Source organism: Drosophila montana, unplaced genomic scaffold (genome assembly GCF_035044405.1).
Source record: "Drosophila montana isolate Dmon_TW-CO22-7 unplaced genomic scaffold, ASM3504440v1 contig_1083_1, whole genome shotgun sequence".
NCBI lineage: Eukaryota > Metazoa > Arthropoda > Insecta > Diptera > Drosophilidae > Drosophila > Drosophila montana.
The window spans coordinates 409,121-416,846 of record NW_026996074.1 but is presented as its reverse complement, the minus strand read 5'-3'; positions in this window follow the sequence as shown (position 1 = coordinate 416,846).

Sequence of the window (7,726 nt, the reverse complement as noted above, 5' to 3'; positions counted from 1 at the left end):
TGGCTACTGCTTAGCTTCATCCCCTCCCCACCCTTTTTCAGCCTTGTTCGCCCACCATCCAACCAAAAACGACACATTTAGGCGCCATAACGTGGGCGCACGCATTATGATCCCCCGAATGGCTCAATGCGTATCCGTGGCCTTAAAAAGCGCCCAAACTTTGCTTACAGATTTTCCATTTTCGGAAAACCATTCGCTTTTCGCCTCCCCCCTTGCCTAATTCGTTATACAGCACTGCGCTCTCCATGGGGCTTGGGGGCGGCGTGTTGGGAGTGGGGATGGGGGAGTGGCTCTACAGTGGTGTTAACGGCACTGCTGAGGGTAATTCGCTACCCAAAACAAAGCAAATGGGGGGAAAAAAGTAACCCAATGTTAATAGAAAATTGTGCGCTGTCGTCGTCACCGTCGCCGTCGCTGTCGTCGTCATTGTCGTTAAATTGAAATTGTCGCGCAAATAAAAATTTGCATATTTTAGCATTGATTTTGCGGCCCCGCAGCCAGAGCCATGCGGCAGTCCCTTTGCGAGGCCCTTGGGATACGCGTCGTATGCGCAATGTTTGAGTGCAGTCAATAAATTTAGCAAAATCGCAAAAATTGCTCAAATTAATTACAGAACAGTGCATAAAATAGACAAAGGCTGTGCCCAGACACTAAGCCATGCTATGCCATGTACCCAGAGCGGGAGCGGGGTGTGGCGCTGAGGCCTCATTACTGGCTGCCAGTTCCAGTTGTTGTCCATACTAAATCCTGACGCTGTCACAATAAAATCCACTCAAGCTAAACATACGTCAGCAGTGATGAGCAGCAGGCCAAGTCCAAGAACGCAGCTCAGCCCGCCCAACAGATTGACTGGGTCAGTGGTCGGGGACTGGCACTGGCACTGGCACCCTCCTAGCCGAGTCCGTCTCCAAGGCAAGTTGCACAAATTTATGCGCTGGTCAGGATGAGCATGGAAAAAACGGTGTCCCTGTCAGTGACTCGAAGGCTCAGCGTGTACTGCAAAAGTGTTCATTGATTTATTTACGAGCTCAACTGATGTGTCCACCCGGCTAAGGGCAGGCTGGGTAGGCTGCAACAGTGGGCGTGGCCGGAAAATGCATTCACGAGATGACCATGTACTGAGTTCCTCAAATGCTTCATTAGCAAGGGTGGAAAATTAGATTATGTTAATTTAAAAAAAAGTTTTTCTAGGCAAACTCTTAGCTAATTAGTCCACATAAAATAAACTGGCTCATTTCAAACGTGGCGCCCAGCCTTTGAGTCTGGTGTCGTCTCTATTATTTATTTATTTGTTTGTCTCTATGTAATTTACCTATAGCATGTACTTTTATGTATGGCATTCGAGTATCGTGCTGTGTTTCTTTCGACGGATTTGAAATAAACAAAAGCACTATGAAAGAAAATAACGTACGAATTTTGAAGTTTTACCTCTACTCATCATAGGTGCATTCTAAGGTAAAAGGAAAAATAAAATGAAATAAAAAATGTGATAAATCATTTATAAGAGAATGTTTTTACATCTAGCCTTGGTTTTTTGACTCCACTGTGCTGAGACCTCCATTGTCAAGTCAGGCATCCTCATATAGATTCTCATTCTCGCTGTCTTTGCTGTGCATTGTGACTTACATAAACTGTTCTCGTCTTGCTTGTGGAATCATTTGGGCCCAGGACCGTAGATCTTTTAGAGCAATGGCTTTTGACACTCAATATGCCTGCTGCTGATGCGGGGCGTTTCAATATTTATGTTGCGATTCGGCAGGCAGCTTTAAAGGGTGTGTTTGCTGGTAATTTCCAATGTCACGTGGCGGTAATTACCGGTGTTGCCAGACACACAGTCACACATACACAGTCACACGCACACACGCACACACGCACACACAGACATACAGACATACGTGATCACACAGCCCAGGACATCACACATGCTTTGAACTGCACGCCAGTCAACACTCTGGAGAAGGCTCAGCAGGCTCTGCAGTCCCCGCGCGCTGTGTTGCATCGCGTCGCGACGCGTTTTACAATTTCAATTCATTGAATTTTAACGGCGCCTACAACAAAAATGCGCTGCGTCCTGTCCCCCCGCCGCTTACCAAAGTTTGTAAAACGTTGTGTGCAACATTTGGCGAGTGTCCTGCTTCCTGCTGACTGCCAATTGGCAACTGGCAACTGGCAGCGTCAGACTGCAGGCGGCCGTCCGCTGCCTTTGTCAATATCCATTATCCATTGGGTGTGTAGGTCGTTGGCTGCCGGCTGCCGCCTGTCGGTAGCCGACTGCCCGTGGAGCCGGAGTGAGCCCTGATATTAAAACGTGTTTTATCACGCGCCGCCATTTCGCGGCCGAGTATTCATTCACATTGCGGCCAGATTGCACTTTTCAAGTGCCTGTTAATGCACTTGGCCAGCCAGATCTGACGCGCTGTTGGAAAAGTTAAAGCTGCGGCCGTTTGCTTATTTTCTAGCAGCAATTCAAATTAGAAAAACAAGCTGAAAGTGTCAACAAAAACGGAAAGGGTTGATGAGCGGCACTCTGCACATTCCAGGCAGCAGCTGCTGTTTGTCCTTTGCCGCCATTTTGTGCGTGCCAAGTTGTCGTATTCCTTCCTCTGCCCTGTGGCTGCTCCACTTCCCCTACCCTCGCTGTAGCGTTCTCCTGCTTCTTGTTTCGTTTGGCTCTCTGCTGTGTGTCTCTCTCTCTGTGTGTGTGTTTCTGTGTTTGTTACATTTTCGTTTTGCAATTTCATTAAATTCCAGCATCGGCCATAAATCTTGCACTCTTCAGCACGGCTTCTGTGCTTTGAAGCGATAAAGGTACGTCTGGCACTGTGATGGCTGCCCCCGAAATGCCAACGGCAACAACAATAACAACATTGCCAGCATTGGTTTTATATTGGGCCACACACACACACACACACATACACACACAAACACACACACACGCACAGCAACAACACACAAAATGGCCGTTGAAGTGGTTGAAAGCGATTACGTTGAATACCAAAGGTTGATGTGTGTGCGGCTGTGTGTGCAAGTTTGCGTGTGTTTAAATGTTGTATGAATGAGCTTTTTGGGGACAAGCTGAGGCTGGACAAGCAACGGGGCCATGAGAGTTATGTGGGGTCTACTTTTGGGGTTTTGCGCTCGAACTCCTCAAAAGTTGTTGTGCAGTGTAAAACATAAACATGGGTTAGTTACACTAGCACATGGCCTATTAACTTGTAAATTTTGCTCTTGGGATGGGCCGGGTCATGCATTTAAAGTTGTTCCATAAGCATATTAAATACTTAACAAGATAACATCAAAAAATTATAAATTTGACTTCAAGTTTTCTGTCTGTCATTTTATAACTGAAGCATTCGAATTGTGTTTAATCTTCTTTTGTCTCAAATAGCTTTAAAGCCCTGCCTCCACCCATATCGGCGGCCGGTCAACAAACAAGCCACCATTATCCTTTTCCGGAGCTCATCTAGGGCCAACCCCTTGGCCGAGTTAGCCAAAGGCACGGGACACCTTGAAACGCAGCTGTTTTGGCGCTCTTGCTGCTTATTAAACAGAAATCCTCGATTCAAGTTGCCACTGCTGCTGCAGTCAAACACTTCTGCAACCGCCGAGCAAATTATTATTTTATTTATATTTTTCGCATTCCTTGCCAACGTTTTCCACGCAGAAATTGGCATTGGGGTACTTATATACAATATACACATTTGGATACGCTACAATATGCAAATTTTGTGAATTGTTCTCTCAAATTTCCTTTCCTTTTTATGTTTCAGTCGTACTTTAACTTATACGTTTTATTTTCAATTTTCTTATCTTTCTTCAGATTTTAAATATAGATTAAGATTTGGAAAACTTTTCGGGTATTTTATTAAATAAAAAAAATGTATTCAATGGTTAAACATTGGTTCAACAGTTAGCTAATAGAGGTAAAGTTTTATAGCTAGTTGTGTAGATGGCTTAGACCAAATATCAAATCTCTAGCTTGTATCCAAGTACCTACGGGCTTAACCTAATCTGAGGATTGGTCTAGGAATAATAATACGCCAAATACGGGTGGATAATTTACAATGTTGGGATGAAATGTGGAATTCTATAGATTAATTTTTTTTTATTATTTATTGTTCTTTATTTGATATGTTGAATTTAAAGTTTACAATTTGTTTCTATTAAGAATAGAAATTTGATAAAAAAAAAATATTAATGAAATTATTTGTGCTGAAAATAAATTTTTTAATTGGCAGCTTCCGATATATTCATATGTTTAACTAGTCCTGTTTGTAAAGTTATTCAAAAGCTATTGCCCCATTTTATCCTACTCTAATTATTTTATAATAATATTGACTTAATAAATATATAATATATATGTTTTACATACGAAATAGAAGACAATTTATAAAGTTAGTCTCCACGACATTGTTATTGTTTTAAAAAGAGCATTTTTAGATTCGTCTATTGCCCGGACTTTCAATGCCGGCTCTCATCTTGTATCGCTGCTCTCTATATAGATAAATTTTTAAATTTGTTCCTGCTGCTGCTGTTGGTTGACAATTTTATAAGCCATCGTCGTCTCTTCTGACCCGCCTGTCCCAGCTGTCTCTGCCGACTTTGCTGTCTCTGGCGTTTGTGTTGCCACAGCGCGTGGCACTATAATTGAATGTCTCAGGTGTTTTGTCAGACATTGCTTAAGCCTTTGCCAGGATTTTCTTTTATAGCGTTGTGGGACAGGTTCCCAATGATTCGTCGGGCCTTGCAGCAAATGATTGCGCCTTTTAAAAATCTTAAAGAGTTGCATGGTCCATGATTTGTTCGAGGGAAGCGCAGGGGTAGGATTTGTCTTGGGTTGGGTCGCGTGTGACATTCAAATCCGCGCTGTTTCACTGCCTGGCCCGCCTAATTAAAACATTCATCTTCATTTTCACCTTTTGCCTAATTAATTCACACAAAAATCAACTAAATTAATATGAAAAGAGCCAAAGAAGCTGCCAAGCTGCTGACCAGGTCCCCAGGCCCCACTACCCACACCCTACACACTCACTCTCGACCCTATTACAGATGTTGTTGTTGTTGTTGCTGCTTTTCGGACGCTAACGAGAATTAATGGTTTGCAGTGTGGCACACAATTACGACGACGAAAATCTTAGGTAAGCAGCAAAATTGTCACCACGCGCTGGAAAAACCTTAGCTACGTAATTGGCTTTGTGTACGGCTGGGCGCATGGCGGGGGTGGCATTTGGGTGGTGCCAGTGTCAAAAACTGCTCAATTTACGTGTCGTGAAATTAATTTATGCCCAATGCAATAACCTCGACAACGTCAATAAAATACATTACAAGAATATATCCCCCGAAGCTAGGCCGGGAGGGGTTGCTTCCTTAACGCGGTGCCTAATTGTGCTCTGTCAATTTGAAATTAAAATTGTATGCTACACACACCCACATTCAGCCATACACACACACATACACACTAGTGTGGGTGTAAGGAATGCGCCTTGCGAAAAATTTCCATAATTTAACGATCTATATGCAAGTGGCGCAATTGAAGCGTAATTAGACTTTGGCACTTACTCACACACGCACACACAGTCAGAGCACACGAAATTGGCAATCGTCTGGTGCGGGCTGCTGGCGCTAATTGGTTTCTGGTCAACAGCATCGGAGCAGCTAACGTCGCCATCTTTGTTCAGACTGCCTTTCAGCGGACGCCAATTAAAAACGTGCGCATATTATGCTTTATTGACCTCTCACTCCAGCCCCCCACGACATCTATGGCATGAGAGCTGAATTGGTCGATCCCCTTGTTACCTGTTCCACGGCCCTTGTCTTGCTTGGCGTCGGTGATGTGGGCGTGCCTTTTAGCAATAATAACGTCCTCGGTTGGCCATAAAACAAATCATACAACTTTATGGTCACCTTGCCAATGCCTTCTGCAATGTCCACTGCGAACTTTATCTTTTTATATGCAGCATTATTGCCACAGATTAGACACGGGATTTGGTAGTGGTGTGTGTACGTGTGCGTGTGTTTATGCTCCATGCTGGGTGGGGGTATATGTCTTCGCATCTTTCGTTTTTTTCGATTGCCAGCAGAACGAATTAAATATGACCATTTGTATAATGGGCGAGACTCGAACTCGCCATGCGATACTCGTATCTATTTAATATGTGGGCAGCTGGCAAATTGGACGTGGAGCGGGGCGGGAAGCATTTATATTTGAATACATATTTGTTATGCTGTGGCCACTGCCAAATGCAAAATGCATGACATTTTCTGTTTAATGTTCAGTTCGGTAAGTGCTCCGGCTTAACTCTGGCTCTGGACAGCAGGAAAGAGGACGTCGCGTGGAGAGCAAAGTGTGGGCTTATAGGCTATTGAGGATTTTAGAGATAGGCACAGCATTTGTATCAAATTGGCCGACTTCTTGCCTTGTTATTATGTCTGTTCCATTGTGTTTTTTTTTTGATCGTTTTCGCACCTAAAGTGCGCAGTTAGTTGCACTGAGATGAAATCTTAGAGTATCGAGAAAGAAACACTGTACAAATTTAATGAAAGTAGAACAAAGATCGAAACAGAACCAAATTTTGCAAACACGTAATCTTTGATGCATTGTTTCTTAATCGGATATCGCTGAGTTGACAGTCAACATATATGTGCAACAATTGAGAATAATTATACTTGCATCTGTTCAAATACGTTCAAAATGTCTGAATGTCTGCAGAAGCGCGCCGATCTGAGAGTCTACAGAATTGGAGAGAGCACTCTGATTTTATTATGTTGATTAGCATCAGCAGGCGAGTCAATTAAGCTATTCGTCTGTTCGTTTAAACGTATGATCGTCTCCATCTCGGAGACTATGGCTAGAGACAGAGGTACGACTTACAATTTGGTCTGTACTCGTAAATATAAACAAATTTAAGTTCATTGAGAATGGGCGCTCGGTAAAGAGAAAAACAGTTTGAGTTTTATGGTAAGGAAATTTGAAGCTGCGCGTATGATACAAGGGCGGTTTGAATAAACTTTAAACTAAACTCTGATCCCGCCAGCTACCATCTGTTAATAGAGCACAGTCAACGGTTGAGTTAGCAAATGCAAGCAGCCATTGAAAGCAGATGCCCTTAAAATTGACAAATTGCATTTTTATTTTCCTAAAAATTTCATAAAGATCGGACATAAAGTACTTAAGCTAATTCCTACAGAAGACTTTTCCAAAGAATTGGGCTAAGAGAAGAGTAATGCATGTATCGAAGCAAGCAGGAATATTTATAATGACAGTTGCCGATGTTTTTAGTGTATCTACTTGTCGTACACTCCCGCCTAGAGCATTATTACTTTTTCTTTATCACGTTATGCGCTTGCAACTGTGTTTTTCGAGGAAAAAGCGAAGAAATATCTATAATGCGAACATGTAACCACGTACTGAGACAACAGGAGAAAGTAAATTAGAAACCAACAGTGAGTGACTACGTAAGAGTGTAAGCAAGAGAGGGAGAAAGCGAAAGAGACGGAAAAAGAAGGTGTGAGTATGATGGGGCACTGTGTGGGTCGCTCTGATTGCGGATGCTCCGTTCGGGCACCAGTGTGCGTCATTTTATTTCGCATTAAGAGATTAAGATCAAAATTAAAATTTAAATTACCACGCGACACACAGCGTGACATCCTCTCCCTCTATCCCTCTCTCTCTCTTTTTCTCTCTCTCTCTGTCTATCTATTTTTTCTTGTGTGTGTGTGCGTGAGC